General features: G+C 50.6%; 1 protein-coding gene and 1 long non-coding RNA gene across 2 annotated transcripts in view; one reads left to right on the forward strand and one right to left on the reverse strand.

Moving 5' to 3' along the window:
• Positions 1 to 731: 731 nt before the first annotated feature.
• LOC133251335 (uncharacterized) lies at positions 732 to 3,343 on the reverse strand. The gene is made up of 2 exons (XR_009737586.1): positions 1,939 to 3,343; positions 732 to 896 (listed from the first exon to the last, which is right to left on the reverse strand). It is a non-coding gene; the product is annotated as an uncharacterized LOC133251335 (long non-coding RNA).
• Positions 3,344 to 3,430: 87 nt separating this feature from the next.
• The window catches only part of PSD2 (pleckstrin and Sec7 domain containing 2), a 78,112-nt gene continuing 61,729 nt past the window's right edge, over positions 3,431 to 19,813 (forward strand). The window contains exons 1-2 of the mRNA XM_061423652.1: positions 3,431 to 3,989; positions 9,677 to 9,806. The gene's annotated coding sequence lies outside the window, so the exon portion shown is untranslated. The remainder of the gene's footprint in view (positions 3,990 to 9,676; positions 9,807 to 19,813) is intronic.

The following is a 19,813-nucleotide window of genomic DNA, read 5'->3' on the forward strand; positions in this document are numbered from 1 at the left end:
CCCCTGGTGGGGCTGCTAGGAGAGTTCCAGAGGTTTGGCTCCTCCCCAGTCGTGTCTCCCTTGGAGGAACTGGCTAGTCTGCGCCAGTGCTGTTCCCTGAAGCGGGAATCAGAATGATGCAGGGTATTTCTTCTTCCAGGCCAGCTCCTGGCACCCCATGGTGGAGGAGGGGTGGTAAAGAAGGGGTCCAGTGGGGGTTGTTGGACCCAGAAAGTCCCCCTAGATGAGCCTTGTGTGGGAACCTTGGTGTGCCTTTGTGGCAAGTGAGAGGATGCCTTCCCTAGACAACAGCCAAACGCATTGGTGAATGCTGATGGGGCTACCGCTCTAGAGAATGATATAGAATGACCATGAAAATGATGATAACAACATGAATGTTCGTTCCCAATAATGGCCTGCCTGGGGATCTCCTGGTCCCAGGGATGACCTATGGTAGGCTGATGGTAGAAACACAGTGCCTGTCCTCAGGCTGGCCTAGGCTCAGGGAAGAGATGTGGCTCCTTTGCTCAGATCTGAGAGAGGAGAAGGAAGCTGGGGAAAATACAAACCACAGTATTACTTGCCTAGCATTTGTGGAGCTCCTGCCATGTGCTGGGCCCCCTGCTTAATACTCTGTTTTTTTAACATATCTGAGTCCTCACGATCATGAGTGAGGTATGATGTCAGCCCATTTTATAGATGGGGAAAGTAAATCGCAAAGAGGCCCAGTCACTTGCTCAGTGTCACCAAACTTGTGAGTATGAGGTTGGGATATGATCTCAGCCTCCACCTTTATTTCCTCCTGTCTCCCAGAAATCTTGACAAAGCCCCTTCATCAGTGTTGTGGAATTTCTGGTCAGAAGATCTGGGGAAAGCTGAGTCAGTCTCTCCACCTCTCATGGCCTCAGTCTTCCCACCTATGAAAAGGGGTTTGGGGCAGTTGTGAGAATAGGGGTGTGAAAGGGCAGCTGGTCCATGTTTCTATCTTGTAAGTCCCTTATGGGGTCTGAATTCCCTCCCTTCTGCTGTAGTTTCCCTTCACTCATCTTCGGTGGACAGAGGGCTCCCTCCTTGGTCTTTGGCTAGACCTGTGCTCTTGCACTGCAGTTTCTCAGTGACCCCTGCCTAGAGGAGGAGATACATGTGGGACTGGCCATGTCTTGTAGTCTAGTGGCCTCCATCTGATGCCATTCCCTGACAGCTCTTGGAAGAGCAGCCAAGACTTGTGACCTGTAGGGCCTGATGCTGGCTCTGTGAGATGCGTTTTGTTCAGGCACCCTCTCTAAACATCCTGCGGTCCTCACTCTACCCATCTGACCTTTTGGGGCCAGTATTTCCACACACCAGGAGGGGCTCTTGAGGGTGGCTATGCAGGAGTTCCCCAACTGTAAAGAACCAAGGAGCGGGGGGTCATTTTGTCTTTCTGAGCCTCAGTGTCCTTATCTGCAGACCAGAGGTAATAATAATAGGCACTTAATAATTGTTATCTATTGTTAGTATAAGGATCAGACTGCATGATGAGATCACAGGAGAGTTGGCCACTTGTCACCCTCTCCTGGCCTGACCCCTGAGTTACCTATTTGGAGTGTTCAAGAGGGGAGGGGCAACCGCCTGCAGACAGCACTGGAGTCAGAAACACCAGGCTGCGGGGGTCAGGCCCTTCCCACCTGAGCTACCTCTCTTCCAGGGAGGCGGGGTGGTGGGGGCTGGTTTGGGAAGCTGGCAGGGAGGTGGTGGAGCGGTGGCAGGAGAGACACGAGCAAAGGTTGGGAGAGATGGCCTGGGGGGAGAGCGGCTGAGTCGCTGGGGAGGAAGGGAGGGAGGCCGTGGCGCTATAAATACCTCCCAGGTAACAGGACCTGTAAATGAAGGGAGGGAATTAGTCACATTCCACGGCGCCTCGGAGAGAGGACAGGGAGCAATGACCTGAATCCATGGAAGGGAAAAAATTAGGCTAACCTTGGCAGGGGGTGGTTAGGGCTGGATACTGTGCCTTGTCGGAGAGGTGCCCCAACGGGATCTGCTGGACGGGCCACGGAGTACCAGCTGTGGAGGAGGGATAGCTTGTCCGCTCCGTGCCCCGGTGTGTGAGGGGCTCTTTTCTTCTCAAGGATTCCCTGGCTTCTCTCAGAAACTCAAACCCATTCCTCTGGGAAGTCCTTCCAGGGCTCTAGCCCTGGTCTTTCCTCATGTCACTCTGAAACATGTTCTGCCTCCTGAAGCGCTCGCTTTCCCTGAAGCCTCCACATTATCATGCATTTCGCTCTGCGGGGTCACTCCCCGGATTCAGGCAGAAAGATTCTTCAGGCAGAAAGACTCTTGCGTGGGAAGGCAAGAAGGAGGTGTCCTGCTTCCTAACTGGACCCCACTGCCAGGGGGCTGGATCCTTGTCCCTTGTGGGGTGATGACCATAGCCTGCTCCCCAGTCTTTCAGCTTCACCCCACTCTGGACCAGCCTCCCCCCGCCCCCACCCATGGTTGCCAGAGCAACAGTCAGTGACCCGCCCTCCCTTGCTCACACCTTCCTCCTCCTCTAGGAATGGAGTCCAGGCCCCTTGGCTTGGCATACCCAAGCCTCTCAGAGCAGCCTCCCAGCAGCTTTCTAACCACATACTCGGCCTGTGCTCTCCCTCCCACCCAGCCTGCCACTCTAAATTCACCAGGTGTTTGCTCTGGTTGTCATTTTGGCCAAGGATGCCTCCTCTTGCTCTGCCTGGTATAGATCTGCGTTTTCTCCTGGGCCTCCTAGTCTAAAATTCTCCCTGCCACCTCCACAGTTGAGTGGGGAAACACTTCTGGCAGGGGTCCTGTGGGGAAGTGGTTAGGATCCATACTATGTGGCCTTGGGTGAATAAATAAGTTCTCCTTGCCTCGGTTTCCTTATCTGTAAAAAAGGGTTCTCACAGTGCTTTCCAAGGGTCCTACAGTTTGGGTGAGATGCTGCATGAGGAGGGCTTAGCGCAGGCAGCGGGTGGCTGTTGTTGGGGTCACAGTATCGATCGCGGTGTTTCTGTGTCTGCTTCCTCTGTGGGCTGTGAGATGGGAAGGGAGGGGTGGCGGCGCTGCGTCCCCGTGTGACTCGTCGCAGCAGCCGCAGTGGCCATCTCGCGCCTGGCACTGAGACGGTCGGCAAATGTTTGCTGAATTAATGAGTAGGGGCTGCAGGGCGGGCTTGGGCTGCAGTTCCGCCTGGGCTGCTGCAGCTGGGGCGCCTGGGTACATGTGTGAGCCGTGGGAGGACGAGTGAGGGGTATCTGTGGGTGGGGTATTCGTATCCGTGTCCCAGGGGTCTGGCGGCGCCGTGGGCAGCCTGGCGCGCCCGCTCCCTGGGGTCCCCGCCGAGCGCCTGCCTGGCTGCGGGACCCCGTTGCCAGGAGCAGTCAGGATGCGGCAGCGTCTCCATGGCAACGCGGCATCTCGAGCCGCGCGCCGCCCTCCCCCGGCGCCCCGCAGTGGGCAGGAGGCCGAGCCTGGCAGCCCCTCCCGGCCCAGCAGCCAGCAAGCTGGGCCAGGAGGCCGAAGCCTGGTGGGAGGGATTGAGGAGGGGGTTCCTTATTTTTCTAGAGATGAGGGGCTGACCTGTCTTTACTTCCTTCTCCATCTGGGGGAGGTAGACAACAGGAGGGTTCTGTCCTGCGTCCATGTGCAGTATTCCCTCACCTCCCCTACTCTAGCCAGGAAATCAGGAACAGGTTCTGGTCAGAATAGGAGACACTCACGGGCCAAGGGACATCTCTGATCGAAGTCCATGCTGTGAAAATGGTACAATGATCCAGGCTCTAGAGGCTGTTTAAAGGGGGCACTGAGATACTGCTGGGGAAGTGCCATCCTGTCCAGGGTATGAGTACAAGCCCAGTGACTTCCAGTACTCACCCAGTGTCCACCAGTATCCCCAGTTCTCACCAGCAATGCACATATCCCCAGTACCCTGAAGAAACAAACTCAGTGCTTCCCACTGCGGGCTCTGGTCCCACCCAGTGTCTTTGGTACTCACCTGGTATCTTCCCAGGGTGAGTATTTCCTAGGATCCTGGCAGTAAATCCTTCCAGTATTTCCAAGTACCCACTTGACACTTCCAGTTGGTATTAGCCCCCTATGTTTACTTAGTATTTCCAAATATCCATTCAGCTCCCCCTCATTGCTACCCAGTAACTATGTGGTGCCTTCCTTTCAGTTTAGTCTTGGTGCCCCTCAATATCCCCCAGGGACGACCCACTGTTCCAGGTACCTGCCTAGTGGCCCCTAGTGCCCTCCTTGTATCCAGCCAGTACCCTACAATCAGTACCTTAACAGTACTCCTATTCACTCAGTGCTAACCACCACAACCCAGTAAACTCCCACTGTGCACCACCTGCACCACTGTCTTCTTACTGCTAAATCTCCCTTTCCTCCTTATCTGCGCCCCCTCCCCACTCTATCCTCCCAGCCAAGCTCCGTCAGACTGCAGTGCTGTCGGTGGCCAGGAGGGGGCGCGCGATTGGTCAGCCAAAGACCGAAGCGCGGGGCGCGGCCCGGGTGGAGGTCGAGAGGCTGCATCCCAGGCCTTTGTCTTCCGAGCCTCAGTCCGCGCCCAGCATGGGGCTGCATTTCAGGGAATTCTTCCGGGAGTGACCGCACCCCTACCCTTATCCTCTGTTAGCTGGGTCCGCCGCCGTCGTGCTTATGGCTCTGGGAGGGGGCGCGTGCCCTCTGGTGGCCATGGCGCAGCACTGCTCCCTGGGCTGCTGTACGGGGACAAGGCGGTGCGTTCCTTCTCTTCATCCTTCCAATATCTTAAGTTTATTGGGTCTCTCCGGGTGCTGGCACGAGGAGGGTTGGTGGTTGGAGGGTTGGGGTTGTTGTTAATCCAGGCGCCTCTCTGGTGGCAAGGCAGAGGGACTGGAGCCTGGGATAAGGGAGAGAATTGGCTAGGGAGCTTGGGACTGGTGGTGGTGGGAGAAGTGCTGAATTGGCTAAGAAATGGATCTCTACTCAAGGATTCAGCAGTTTGGGGTTTTATCCAGGGTGCACTGTCTACAGAAGGACTGGGGAGTGGGTGTGCTCGCGGTAGGGTGGTAGGGTGAGGCAGCTTTATTCCAGGCCTGGCAGCTCCTGCCTGGCCCTAAACCCTTAGCCATGGGATCCCCATCGACCCACCTACTTCTGAATGAAGCCATTACTGCGTCTGTCCACCTGCCAGCCCTCAGTCCCCTGCCCACCAGCCTAGACTAGTTCCCCAGTCTTTGGCAGAACCGGGGTGCCCTTTCCTTCTCCCATTTTGTGAGGTTTTCTCTCTGCTGTGTATTAGGGAAATAGATGGAGTTATAGCAGGTAGGACCCAAGTTAGATTCCTACAGTCTGTCCTTGATTTGGGTGACCTTGGTCTGTAGGACCATCTGGGATCAGATCTGTCATCTTGTAGTCTACTCTGATCTGGCATCAGGACAGCACTCAGTTAGCTACTGCTCATCTGGTGTGGGAAATGGCACCCTACTCCTGTATTTTTGCTGGGGAAATCCCATGGACAGAGGAACCTGGCAGGCTCCATGGGGTCACAAAAAGTCGGACATGACAGAGCACACATGCACACACAGGGCAGAAGAAGGAAGGATTCCCAGTGGAGGAGCTATCTAGACTGGGTGCCGAAGGATGTAAAGAGCCCCCATCAGTGTGGTTGCTAGAACCCTATAGACATGCTGGAAGGGAAGGAAGTTGGTGAGAAGCACAGTGCCAACCTCATTTTTTTTTTTTTTTAAACATCTTGTATCTTCCAATGGGGGCTTCCCAGGTGGCCAGTGGTAAAGAATCCGCCTGCCAAGTAGGAGATGTGGGTTCGATTCCCTGCATCAGAAAGATTCCCTGGAGGAGGAAATGACAGTGCCCTCCAGCATTCTTGCCTGAGAAATCCCGTGGACAGAGGAGCCTGGAGGGCTACAGTCTGTGGGGTCACAAAGAGTCAGACACGAAAAGCATGCACACACACAGCCTCTGCTCAATGGATTAGTGAGTGAGTTCCCTTAGATTTATAGGTCCTTAGAGACACCTTCTCCATTTTCTTCCTCCTTGTGTGGATGGGGAGACTGAGGCACCCAGCAGGTAAAGAATTATTCCAGAATCACCAAGAATGGATGGGTGGGAGGGCGGGTCCCAAGATGGCAGAGGAACAGGATGGAGAGACCACTTTCTCCTCCACAAATCCATGGAAAGATCATCTGCATGTGGAGCAACTTCCACAGGAATGGAGGAGTGGGTGGCTGAGCAGTGAAGTGATGAAGACCACTGGTCTAGTCTGGGCTTAGGCTCAGTTTTGAGACTTTCTGAAGGTGCTTGGACAAGTCATTTCTTTCTTCCTAAGCCTCAGTTTCCTCACTTATAAAATGAAGATTTAAAACTTCTGTCTACTTCCCAGGATAGTTATAAGGATTAAATAGGATGATGATGATGTTGGGGAGATAATGATCAGAGGTGCTGTCAGCTGAGCGCTTTCTTTGAGCCCAATGCTGTGTCAAGTGACTCAGCACGTGAGATCCTAGAGGTTGATACACTCGGTTGACAAGGCTCTGGGCCTTCCTGAAGAGGAGCTCAGTAATGAGCAACTCACAGGCAGAGTGACGAAGCCCCTTCCAGGCCTGGCGCTCTGACTTCAGGCCTCCAGGATGCGCTTCAGGGCTCCTCTGGCTGTGCTCTGGCTGGAGGCAGAGGGAGGGACAAGATGACCTTGGGCTGTCCCCCGTGCAGAGCTCCCATGTTCCCTAGGCCTGGATCAGATTTCCGGCCCCCGGGGAGGGCAGAGGGGGCTAGTTGATGGAGGAAGCATGTGTCCTGGCCTGGGCAGCTGGACCTGGGGGCCTTGCCCTGAGTCCTGGGGCCTTTCCTGCAAAGGGAATATCCAAGAGCAGGAAGGAAGGAAGTGGGGAGGGGGAGGAAGGGGGGGTGGAGGGAGAGAAAGGATGGGACAGGCCACAGCTGGGAGTGAGTTTTCTCTGGGGCTGGCTGAGAAAAGACATCTGGACTCGCCTGGCTGAGAGGCCATGGGTCTGGTCACCCTGGCTGGGGCTTGGATGTGGGTGAGGAGGTGGCGGGGCAGGGGGAGGCCAGAAAAGAGGATGAGTCCCACCCTGTGTCTCCTCATCTGTGTCACAGGAATGAGAACACCCTCTTCCTGGGCAGGATGGGGAGTAGAGCATGAAGTCTAAAATGCAGAGTGCCACAGGGGCCTGATAGGTGCGTTGTGCCTGTTTGGTCCTTCCTGCCTGGCTTGGCAGCCTGACCTGTGAGACTGCATAGACCAGACTGGGGCCTGGGAACTCAGCATTCATTCAATAACCATTATGAGGCACCTACTGTCTGAGGAGCACAGGGCCTGTGATGGTCCAGGGGAGGTGCCTCACTCAGGCCAGGAGGCAAGGGAAGGCTTCTTGGCAGAGGTGATATTCATGCCAAGACTCAAAGGATGAGTGTGAGTTTGCCAGAAGAAGGATACTAGGTGGAGGGAAAGAAGAACAGGTCCTGAGCCCAGGGTTCAGGGCGAGCAGTGCTATGGCGGCAGCAGAATTCGTGGCCAGGAGCAGAGGGAGGAGGGGAGGTGGGGCCCTGGGGCTCAGCAATAGCACTGTGGATTTTATCCTGAGGGCACTGGGGAGCCACAGAAGGTTATAGGCAAGGGTGGCACAGTCAGAGTGGAGTAAGGCCCAGTGGAGGGCACTCGGCGCCCATCCCTGTGCCCTCATCTCTCACAGGCCCTCAGAGCAACCAGGCTGGAGCCTCAGATCCCCTGAGTAACTCCTCAGGTTTTCCCACCCCATGTCTTTGTCAGGGCTTCTTCCCCACCTGGAAATTATTTCCCTGGAGAAGCTGACACCCTCCCCTGACCATGAAGATGCAGCACGGGGAGGCAGAGCAGCCCTCAGTCCCATTTCCTTTCCGGGCCTCCTTATCAGTGAGCCAACAGGAGAGAGGGTTGGTAGAATGTGTGCCAACTGAGCGAAAGAAAGACAGTTGACTTAGTTTGTGCAGTGTTCCTGCCCCTCAGGTAAGAATAAAATACACGTGCATGCACAAGCTACAAAATGCAAACTGTGTGATTCTACACCTGAGTGAAATGTCCTTATATTTGCATTTAAAACTGGCCTTGCACAAGGTAAAGGTGAATGGTAAAAGTCATGCTAGTCATTAACATTTTTAATTTTTCTTTACTTAGAATGACATTAAATAGCCAATAAAAATGATCATAACAAGTTGAGAGACCACACAGGAAAGGAAAAAGCTTTATGTATATTAATATTAGGCACTTTCTGCTTCCTTTTTGGACAAGGAAGGGGCTCTACATTTCCATTTTTTGATGGGTCCTGCTCTGGGTGAAAGACCCCCTCCATGTCTGCTTTAGGGCAAGAGCTATGAGGTGGGGCCCCGGGGCTGCCTCAGCCCTGGGCAGTCCTTCTGTGGTGCAGTCAGTGTGGTGAGTGAGGCTGTTAATTCCCTGAACCCAGGGGTGCAGGCAGGAGATGGAACCGCCTCCTTTTCCATCACGTCCCTCCCAGCTAGGGAAGACTTAGCTCTTCCTGGGGGTCCTGCTGTCTCCCTGTCAAGGGTTTGGGGCCAGGCATCGGAGGAGGCCAGCCCCCTCAGGCCTGAAGATGATGCTGTCCTTGGCCTGGGAGGACCTCTTCACTGATTATCATGCTACCATCCAGTCTGCAAGCCCCAGAGGACTCCTGGCTCCTTCCCCCTAAGACAGGGCTCCCCAAGGTCAGGACTTGCAGAGGGACCTTCGAAGCAGGCTGTTGTGAAGCTGTAGGGGCTTCTGTCTCCCCTCTCCCAGTGCCACCCCAACTGGGTGAACAAGAGAGGTGGGTTCTTTCTCCTTGGCTTGCTTTTGAGGGGCAGTGAGTGAACTCCGGGTGTTGGTGATGGACAGGGAGGCCTGATGTGCTGCAATTCATGGGGTCGCAAAGAGTCGGACACTACGGAGCGACTGAACTGAACTGAACTGAAGGGAGGAGGAGAAGCCCTGTGGCAGGGATCAGCCAGCAACCTGGCTCCTACAGAGGCAGTGGGGGGTGGGAGTGCAGCGGGGTGGGGAGGAAGGAGCCTCCCCAGACTGGGCCTCTGAGAGCAGGTTGTCTGGGGTACTTAAGACTCCCTTGCCACTGTTTGCCTCCTGTTATAGTCTCACCAACTCACCCAAGCTCTCTGACCCTACTTCCTCCTTGATATCTCAGGATAATGACTGCACTTGCCCCCAAAGACTGCTGTGAACATTCTCTGAGCTAACACACAAAGAGCATTTAGTGTGGAGCTTGGCACTTAGAAGCCAGCACTCACAGAAGCTCATGTGTTGTGGAAAAGGAGGTTGGTGACTTGGTGAGACCTCCCTCCTCTGCCTCCAAGAATGCCCTCCATCCCCTTTCCCTCCTGTGTCCGCCTCCTTTCCCCTTTCCCCTGCCTCCCCTCCTCCTCTCCCTGCTGTTCCTCTAGCATACCAGGCTCACCTCAGGGCCTTTGCACTTGCCGCTCCCTCTCTCTGCAGCTCTGGTCTCTCAAATGCTTGGAGACTGACTCTCATTTCTTGGGTCCCACATAAATGTCCCCTCCTCCGGATGGTATGCCTGGCTGTGCTAGCTACTGTCTTCCTGGTGAAGCTGCTCTTACATTTCACTTGATAGGTGATAATTTTGTTTACTTGGTTATTCAGCGTCTTTCTTTCTCCCTCTGCCAGGCGCTGAGCCTCAGGTAGGTGGGCGCCTCGTGTCACACGTTCCCCAAACCCTCAGTGACTGGCAGCACGTAACAGATGCACTACCAAGACAGAGCCCTGCTTTCCTGGAGCTCACAATTCAGTGAGTAAGGTAGGATTAAACAAGCAAATGTTTCAATACATATTTTTATTTATTATTTTTCATAGTGGTAAGATATATATATAAATATATATAAAATGTTTGTAACCATTTTTAAGTATACAGTTCAGTGACATTGAGTCTTTTCACATTGTTGTGTAACCATCACCACCATCTATCTCCAGAACTCTTTTCATTCTTCAAAACTGAACCTCTGTATCCATTAAACAGCTCCCCATTCCTTGCACCCTCTCCAGCCCTGGCAACCACCATTTTCCTTTTTATCCCCAAGAATTTGCCTACGCTATGTAGCTCAAATAAGTGGAATCATGCACTCTTTGTCTTCTTGTGACTGGGTTAGTTTGCTTAGCATAATGTCCTCAAGATTCATCCATTTTGTAGCGTATATCAGAATTCCGTCCATTTTTATGGCTGAATAATACTCCACTGTATGTATATATTGCCCTTTGTTTATCCATTCTTGTGTCGATGAACACTTGGGTTGCTTCCACCGCTTGGCCGTTGTAAATAATGGTTCTGTGAATGTGGGTGTACACATATCTTCCCAAGACCCTGCTTTTGATTCTTTTGTGTATATACTCAGAGGTGGAATGATAGGATCATATGTTACTTCTAATTTTTTGAGGAATCATCATATTATTTATTACCTCGGTGGCTGCACCCTTTTCCATTCCCGTTAACAGTGCAAAAGGGTTCCAAATTTCTCCACATCTTCACCAACACTTGTTATATTCTGCTTAATTTTTTTAGTAGTCATCCTAATGAGTGTGAGGTGGTATCTCACTGTGGCTTTGATTTGCATTTCTCTAATGATTGGGGTACACATTTTGAAAAAATGTTTGGAGAGAATGGAGGGTAGGGAGCCTTTTAGCTTTGGTGGTCTGGATGAAGGTGGTATTTCAATTGAGGCAGAAGGGAAGGAGGCAGCCAGTGGAGGATCTGGGGGAAAAATATTTTGGGGAGAGAAAATAGTAAGTGAATGGGCTTGATGTGTGAGTGAGTGCTGTATGTTTTTGCTGGAGAAATAGTGAGTAATGGGCAGGCGGGTGGAGGTGGGAGATGTGGTCTGAAGGGTAGACTAGGTTACCCAGGACTTTAGGCCAGGGAAAGGAGTTTGTATTTGCAATTTACAGCAAGCACTGGTTTCCTTAGAGTGTGGGCAAGAGGGGGGCCAAGGGGAAACACAGGGAACAGAGGGATGGATGGATGAAAAAGGGGGCTAATTGGGGGGTGATGTCATTGTATGTGAGTGGGACAGTGTGTGCACACAGGGCTGGTGTGTGCCTGTGTGTGTATGCATGTGGCAGCCTGAGCCATGTGGGTGTTTATGTCCACGTGTGTGTATATTTGTGTGTGTGTGTGTGTGTGTCTGTGTGTCTGTGTACATCTCCAGAGGCCCTGAATCATTACTGATCTTTCTCAAGAAGGTGCTATGTTCCCCTACCTCCTGCCCACAATGACCGCCCCAGTCAGCAGGGTGCAGTGTTGCTTCCTGGGCTCCTCCCACCGGCCTGGAACCAGCAAGAAGGATCCAGAGCCATAGCTAGGGGTCGAGACTGACCTCTGTGCATGATGATTAGGCTTTGAAGGTTGGGAGACAAGAGGCTTGTCTGCCTGAGACCAGCAAGGCGGCTAGAGACCCCCGGCCGTACACTGGGTTAGCCGGGCAGGCTGCTGCAGTACCGAGAATGGCCACACGAGGGAAGCCGAGGACGCGGAGCGGAGGCGAGGAGGCGACGGGAGTGAGGGGTGGCCCTGGAACTGTGTGTGCTGAGGGTACAGAGACGCGCTCAGGGCTGGGGAGAACCTCCGTGGGGCTCTGTGGCTTGTTTCTGCTTCCAAGTGACTGTGTGAGTAATTAAAGGCAGCCATGAGCTCCTCGCCATGCCAGTGGCTTTCATTTCATCCTCAGCGACAAACTCTCAGGCCCAGAGAAGTGGAGCCACTTGCCCAAGGTCACTCAGACCAGGCCGGCCTGACCTCACAGCCAGTGCTCTAACCACTGCATACCCTGCATACGTTCATCTGCACATGAGTGCTGGTTTGTTGGTATCTCTTGGCCTTACCTGACCCCAACATTCCCTGTCTCAGTGAGCACGCTCCCTCTTGGTCAGGGCCTGGACAGCCTGGGGAGGGAGACTTGGACTTGAGGCTCCTCCTAGAGGCATCTGGGGAGGAGGGGTTCAGGGGCTCTGGGATGAGCTCAGGTGTATGCCCCCATCACCATGGGAAAAACAACTTATAATAACATCAGTTCCCTTTCTGACCTTTTCCTTGGCTGAGGGCTGGGGGAGCAGTGGGGATGGGAGGCGGTAATGAGAGGCTGAGCCCCTAGCCTGCCTCTGAAGCCCCTGCCCCCTTGGTTGAATCTCACCCAAGCATCAGGCCCAAGTCCCAAGGGCTGTAGGCTGGGAAACAACCAGGGTCTTCAAGAAAACCCACCAGTGACCTCTCCCTGCATCTAAGTGTGTGACTGAAACCGTTTGGCCATCCTTGGAGAAAAAAATATGGATGGTTTTAACTGAGACCATTGAACAGAGGGGCAGACTGAGGCCCAGAGAAAAACAGGGAGTCATTGAGGGTCATGCAGTAATGCAGCAGCTGAGGCCCTGTGTGTTTTTATCTGGAAAGGGCTAGAGTACCCTAGACAGGGGAATCAGTAAGATATATACCCTCAAAGTGGAGATTGAGGGGCCAGAATGACAGTGATCTGGCCTTCTCCTCCAGAAAGTCCTCCCTGACCATCTCCTCTGCTACCAGTGTTAGAAATGGCCTCAGAGCTCTCCTGACGCTTTGTTTGGACAGGGAAGCTAAAAATGCCCTCTGAGTTACTTTAAGGGATCTCAGATTCCCTTAGTCCATTCTCTTAGTCAGCCTAGAAATCTCTCTAACTCTCCTGACAGGTGCCCATCTTGCTTGCACACCTCATGTGACAGGAAGCTCACTGCCTTAATAGGCAGCCTGTCCTATTGTAGGATAGCTCCTTCTACTGAATCCAAACTGGCCTTATTGTGCTGTCTCCTGGTTGGAACTAGCTCACCCTGTGGAGCATGGAACAGGTGCCCAACTGGCAGCAGAGAGTTCTGTGTCCTCCCACCCTAAGCCAGCCTTCTCTCCAGCTTAGGTGGTCCCGCCTCCCCATAAAAACCTTTCCAGCCCTTCATCTTCTGAGCAGATCTCCACTGGGTTACTCTGGGTGGGAGTGGCTCCTTCTGTGGTGACTACTTCTTTCTCATTTCACAAGAAAATATGTGTTTGTTGTAGGGAAATTAGAAAATACACAAAAAGAAAAACACCCTCAATCCTGTCACCCAGAGACAACCCCTTTTAGCTCCTTAGGAATTTCCTTCTGGACTGATGCCAGTCCATGTTCATGAAGTTGGAGGTCAAAGCTGGTGGTAGGAGGCCTTTTAGGGCAGAAACACAGGTTTGTTCAACTTAACACCTTGATGGGTCATTTGATTGTGAAGACAGTTCTGCTCTGGAAGATTGAGGGAAGGAACAAAGAGAAGGAAAAGATCCTGATAATAAAGAAAGAAGAATTTCCAGTTTCCAGGGGCCATGCTTGAGACGTAGGAGAGTGTTTCTGGAGCTCTGTCCCCAACCACCATTTGCTCCATCACCTTACTCCTCCCCGAGCCTGGGGCGGGCAGCATGGGAGCGGGGAAAACTGGGGTTCCACTGGCAGTAGCCCCCTTTAAAGTGGGGGAGGGAATGAAGGCTGCAATCGTGCACCCCTGGGGAAAGCCTCCCATAAAATCCAGTGAACACTCCCTTTGCCCAAGTCAGGTTGTGAGTCCAGCAGATGGCGCTGGAGTGTGACGGAATTAGGGAGTTCCCAAGCGGAGAAGGCAATGGCACCCCACTCCAGTGCTCTTGCCTGGAAAATCCCATGGACAGAGGAGCCTGATGGGCTGCAGTCCATGGGGTCTCTAGGAGTCAAACACGACTGAGCAACTTCCCTTTCACTTTTCACTTTCATGCATTGGAGAAGGAGATGGCAACCCACTCCAGTGTTCTTGCCTGGAGAATCCCAGGGACGGGGGAGCCTGGTAGGCTGCAGTCTATGGAGTCGCACAGAGTCAGACACGACTGAAGCAGCTTAGCAGCAGCAGCAAGTGGTAGGGCAGGGGAGAGAGGACCGTGCTTGCAGGAGGCAAGACGCAGATGGAAATGGAGAATTTCCTGGAAATAGGGAAACGGAACCAGCTGTGATGAGAAATTAAAACTCCCCAAGGACTCCAGGGCGGAGAAGGCAATGGCACCCCACTCCAGTACTGTTGCCTGGAAAATCCCATGGGCAGAGGAGCCTGGTAGGCTGCAGTCCATGGGGTTGCAAAGAGTTGGACACAACTGAGCGACTTCACTTTCACTTTTCACTTTCATGCACTGGAGAAGGAAATGGAAACCCACTGCAGTGTTCTTGCCTGGAGAATCCCAGGGACGGGGGAGCCTGGTAGGCTGCTGTCTATGGGGTTGCACAGAGTTAGACACGACAGAAGCAACTTAGCAGCAGCAGCCGCAAGGACTCCAGGGATTGGGATGACGTGTGGAGTATCCTGTGTCATGGGCTGGAACCTTAGTGAGGGGAAGGGTAACCCCAGAGAACTGCTTTTCCTTCTCAACTAGTATATACATAGAGAGCATGCCTTCCCACTTCACCAAATGTTTGTGATGCCCCATTTTCATTGCTGCACAATACTCCAGTGCTTAAAGATGCCATGATTTCTCTAACCCCTGCCCTGTTTTAGGATATTTAGGACTTTTTGCCATCATAATTAACGTTGCAGTGAACAATCTTGTAGCTACATCTTTGTCCCTGTCCATCTTTATTTTTTTAAGATAAATTCCTATCAGTGGAACTACAGGTTGAAGAGCAGGAACATCTTTAAGGCTTTTGATGCCACTGCTGCTGCTCTTTAGTCACTAAGTCGTGTCCAAGTCTTTGGGGCACCACGGACTGTGGCCCGCCAGGCCCTTCTGTCCGTGCGATTTCCCAGACAAGAATACTGGAGTGGGTTGCCATTTCCCTTTCCAGGGGATCTTCCCAACCCAGGGATCGAACCTGAGTCTCCTGCACTGCAAGTGGATGCTTTACCACTGAGCCACCTGAGAAACATTTTGATGCATGTTGACAAATTGGTTTCCAGAAGGTGGCAGCACTTTTGGCTCCTAGTGGGTAACAGCCTTGTGAATGTGTCCATTTCTCTAGACTTTGACCATCAGTTATCTTTTACCCCCAAATTTTATTATTCAGATTTTAAACATACAGAATAGTTGAAAACTTTTTTACAGCAGACACCCGTGTGGCCACCACTCAGACTTGACAATGGGCAGTAGACTGTATTTGGTCTCATCATCTATGCCTCTCTCCTCCCTCCATCAGTTCATTTGCATTTTGGGGGCGTATTTCAAAGTAAGTTGCAGGTACCAGTACATTTCACCCTCCAACCTTCAACATGCATGTCACTAATAGAGTTCAATATTTGTGTATGGTTCTATGCTTCTTTGAGATGAAACACAGATATATTATTGGTTGAGTTTTGACAAATGCATAGACTTATATGCCCTGATTCCTCCAAGATATAGAATATTCCCATCCCTCCAGAAAGTTTCCTAGCCTAGTTCTGCCCATTCTGGACCTTCTTAACAATGGAATCATATGGCTTATTTAATTCACCATGTTGTGGAGATTTGTCCATGTTATGGCATCTAGCAATAGTTTGTTCTTTTTGTTGCTGAGTAGAATTCCACTGTGGATATATAGCAATTGGTTAATCCATTTGCCTCTTGATGGACATCTGGGCTGTTTCCAGTTTGAGGCCATTATAAATAAAGCTGCTATTCCTTGCCCAGAATGAAGCAGGGCAAAGGCTAACAGAGTTTTGCCAAGAGAACACATTGGCCATAGCAAAGTTGTTGAACCCACTTTCAACAACACAAGAGAAGACTACACATGGACATCACCAGATTGTCAATGTCGAAATCAGATTGATTATATTCTTTGCAGCCAAAGATGGAGAAGCTCTATACAGTCAGCAAAAGTAAGACTGGGAGCTGACTGTGGCTCAGATCATGAACTCCTTATTGCCAAATTCAGACTTAAATTGAAGAAAGTAGGGGAAATTGTTAGACCATTCAGATATGACCTAAATCAAATCCCTTACGACTATACAGTGGAAGTAACACACAGATTCAAGGGACTAGATCTGATAGAGTGCCTGAAGAACTATGGACAGAGGTTCATGACATTGTATAGGAGTCAGTGATCAAGACCATCCCCAGGAGAAAGAAATGCAAAAAGGCAAAATGGTTGTCTGAGGTGGCCTTACAAACATCTGTGAAAAGAAGAGAAGTGAAAGGCAAAGGAGAAAAGGAAAGATATACTCATTTGAATGCAGAGTTCCAAAGAATAGCAAGGGGAGATAAGAAAGCCTTCCTCAGTGACCAATGCAAGGAAACAGAGGAAAACAATAGAAGGGGAAAGATGAGAGTCCTTTTCAAGAAAATTAGAGATACCAAGGGAACTTTTCATGAAAAGATGGGCATAATAAAGGACAGAAATGGCATGGACCTAATAGAAGCAGAAGACATTAAGAAGAGGTGGCAAGAATACACAGAAGAACTATACAAAAAGATCTTCATGACCCAGATAAGCACGATGGTGTGATCATTCACCTAGAGCCAGACATCCTGGAATGTGAAGTCAAGTGGGTCTTAGGAAGCATCACTGCAAACAAAGCTGGTGGAGGTGATGGAATTTTGGTTGAGCTATTTCAAATCCCACAAGATGATGCTGTGAAAGTGCTGCACTCAGTATGCCAGCAAATTTGGAAAACTCAGCAGTGGCCCCAGGACTGGAAAAGGTCAGTTTTCATTCCAATCCCAAAGAAAGGCAATGCCAAACAATGCTCAAACTGTCGCACAATTGCACTCATCTCACACACTGGCAAAGTAATGCTCAAAATTCTCCAAGCCAGGGTTCAACGGTATGTGAACCATGAACTTTCAGATGTTCAAGCTGGATTTAGAAAAGGCAGAGGAGCCAGAGATCAAATTGCCAACATCCATTGGCTCATCGAAAAAGCAAGAGAGTTCCAGAAAAACATCTGCTTTATTGACTATGCCAAAGCCTTTGTGTGGATCACAACAAACTGGAAAATTCTTCAAGAGATGGGAATACCAGATCACCTGACCTGCCTCCTGAGAAATCTGTATGCAGGTCAAGAAGCAACACTTAGAACTGGACACGGAACAACAGACTGGTTCCAAATTGGGAAAGGAGCACATCAAGGCTGTATATTGTCACCCTGCTTATTTAACTTATATGCAGAGTACATCATGAGAAATACTGAATTGGATGAAGCACAGGCTAGAATCAAGACTACCGGGAGAAATATCAATAACCTCAGATATGCAGATGAAACCACCCTTATGTCAGAAAGCAAAGAAGAACCGGAGAGCCTCTTGATCAAAGTGAGAGAGGAGAGTGAAAAAGTTGGCTTAAAACTCAACATTCAGAAAACTAAGATTGTGGCATCTGGTCCCATAACTTCATGGCAAATATTTGGGGAAACAGTGAGAGACTTTATTTTTTTTGGCTCCAAAATCACTGCAGATGGTGACTTGCAGCCATGAAATTAAAAGACACTTGCTCCTTGGAAGAAAAGTTATGACCAACCTAGACAGCATATTAAAAAACAGAGACATTATTTTGCCCACAAAGGTCTGTCTAGTCAAAGCTATGGTTTTTCCAGTAGTCATGTATGGATGTGAGAATTGGATTATAAAGAAAGCTGTGTGCCAAGGAATTGATGCTTTTGAACTGTGGTGTTGGAGAAGACTCTTAAGAGTCCCTTGGACAGCAAGGAGATCCAACCAGTCCATCCTAAAGGAAATCAGTCCTGACTATTCATTGGAAGGACTGATGCTGAAGCTGAAGCTCCAATATTTTGGCCACCTGATGTGAAGAACTGACTCATTGGAAAAGACCCTGATGCTGGGAAAGATTGAAGGCAGGAGGAGAAGGGGACGACAGAGGATGAGATGGCTGGATGGCATCACCGACTCAATGGACATGAGTTTGAGTAAACTCCAGGAGCTGGTGATGGACAGGGAGGCCTGGCATGCTGCAGTCCATGGGGTCGCAAAGAGTCGGACACGACTGAGTGACTCAACTGAACTGACTCTTGTATAAGTCTTTGTGTGAACATATGTTTTCATTTTTCTTGAGTACCTAGGAGTGGAATTGCTGGGTCATAGGGTAGGTGTGTATTTAGTTTTATAAGAAACCACGCAACCTTTTTACAAAGTGGTTATACCATTTTACACTCCATCCAACAAAGAATGATCTTCACCACTGAGTTCGATGCTTCAAACACAATGGGCTTGTTACCTCCTTGGTTTTGGATGCTATACCTCAGTGAATTCCACTGAAGGTCATAAGGACAGGCTTGGCTGCCGTTGCCCGGGCAATCAGCTGGACACTTGGGGCTGTTTCTCATGGACAGGTGAATGGATGGGTGCCCAGCTAGGTCTTCCTGCCCTTGAACTTGTACAATTGCTTTGTTGGAATTTGAACGTTGGCTTTTCCATTTGTCCTCATTAAATTTCATTTTGTTGGTTTTCACTTAACCATCCAGCTAGTCCTGATAAGGATGACGGTGACAAACTCACACACACAATGTGCCAAAAAAAAAGTGAAAAGTGGGGGTCATTCAGTCATGCTTGACTCTTTGTGACCCTATGGACTGTAGCATGTCAGCCTCCTCTGTCCATGGAATTCTCCAGGCAAGGATACTGGAGTGGGTAGCCATTCCCTTGTCTAGGGAGTCTCTCTGACCCAGGGATGGAGTCCATGTCTCCTGCTTTGCAGGCAGATTCTTTACCATTTGAGCCAGCAGGAAAGCCCCCACCACATGCCAGATGCTGAGCTAACTCATTCAGGCCTGCAAACAATCCTACTGAGGAGCTGCTGTTATCCTCATTTTGTTGTAGTTTTAGTTGCTAAGTTATGTCTGACTCTTTCGACCCCATGGACTGTAGCCTGCCAGGTTCCTTTGTCCATGGGATTTCCCAGGCAAAATTACTGGAATAGGTTACCATTTCTTTCTCCAGGGGATCTTCCTGACCCAGGGATTGAACCTGTGTCTCCTGCACTGCAGGAAGATTCTTTACTGATGAGCTACCAGGGAAGCCCTATTCCCATTTTAGGCATCATGACATTGAAGCACAGGTTAAGTAACTTGTCCAAGATGACCCAGTCATAAATGCGGGGAACAGAACCACGTAGTTTGGATCCAGACATTGTGGTCTTAACCAGTCACTTTTTTGCCTCTTTTTGGCTTCAGATATCATTTCCCCCCATCTTCCACTTTCTCTTAGCACACTAATCATGCTTCTAGGTCTTCCAGATTATTGGTTAAAAAGCAAAATCAGGGAGTTCCCTGTTGGTCCAGTGTTGGTTAGGATTCTGTGCTTTCACTGCTGAGGGGCTGAGTTCGCTCTCTGGTTAGGAAACGGAGATCCCACAACCCATACAATGTGCCCAAAAAAGAAAAAAGCAAAGCCCCAAATTCTATGGACGAGATAAACCCAGGGCCCTGGACAGACCTCAGCAGCAGGCTCTAGGTCTCCTCTGCTACGCTGTGTTTCCCTTCATCTGTTGGGTTCTCAAGCTGTCTCCACCTTTCAGCTCTTATGAATAATGCTGCTGTCAAGCTTGTTAATTCTTATTTCATAATACCTTTCTCATCAGGTTCCCCTCAAGCATCCTCACTACGATGGCTCCCATCAAGGTCCTTAGTTAGGGACATCTGTTTTGCTAAATCCAGTGGTCTTTCCCATCTCATGTGATCCATCAGGAGCACCTGGCTTGGTCCATCTCCTCCTTCCTTGATATGGTTTCTTCATTTGGTGATGGGATCCCACATTCTCCTGCTTTTCCTCTGCCTCTTGGGGTGTTCCTTCCCCCCCTCTTTTGGTGCTCTCCTTTCCCC

Source organism: Bos javanicus, chromosome 7 (genome assembly GCF_032452875.1).
Source record: "Bos javanicus breed banteng chromosome 7, ARS-OSU_banteng_1.0, whole genome shotgun sequence".
Classification (NCBI taxonomy): Eukaryota; Metazoa; Chordata; class Mammalia; order Artiodactyla; family Bovidae; genus Bos; species Bos javanicus.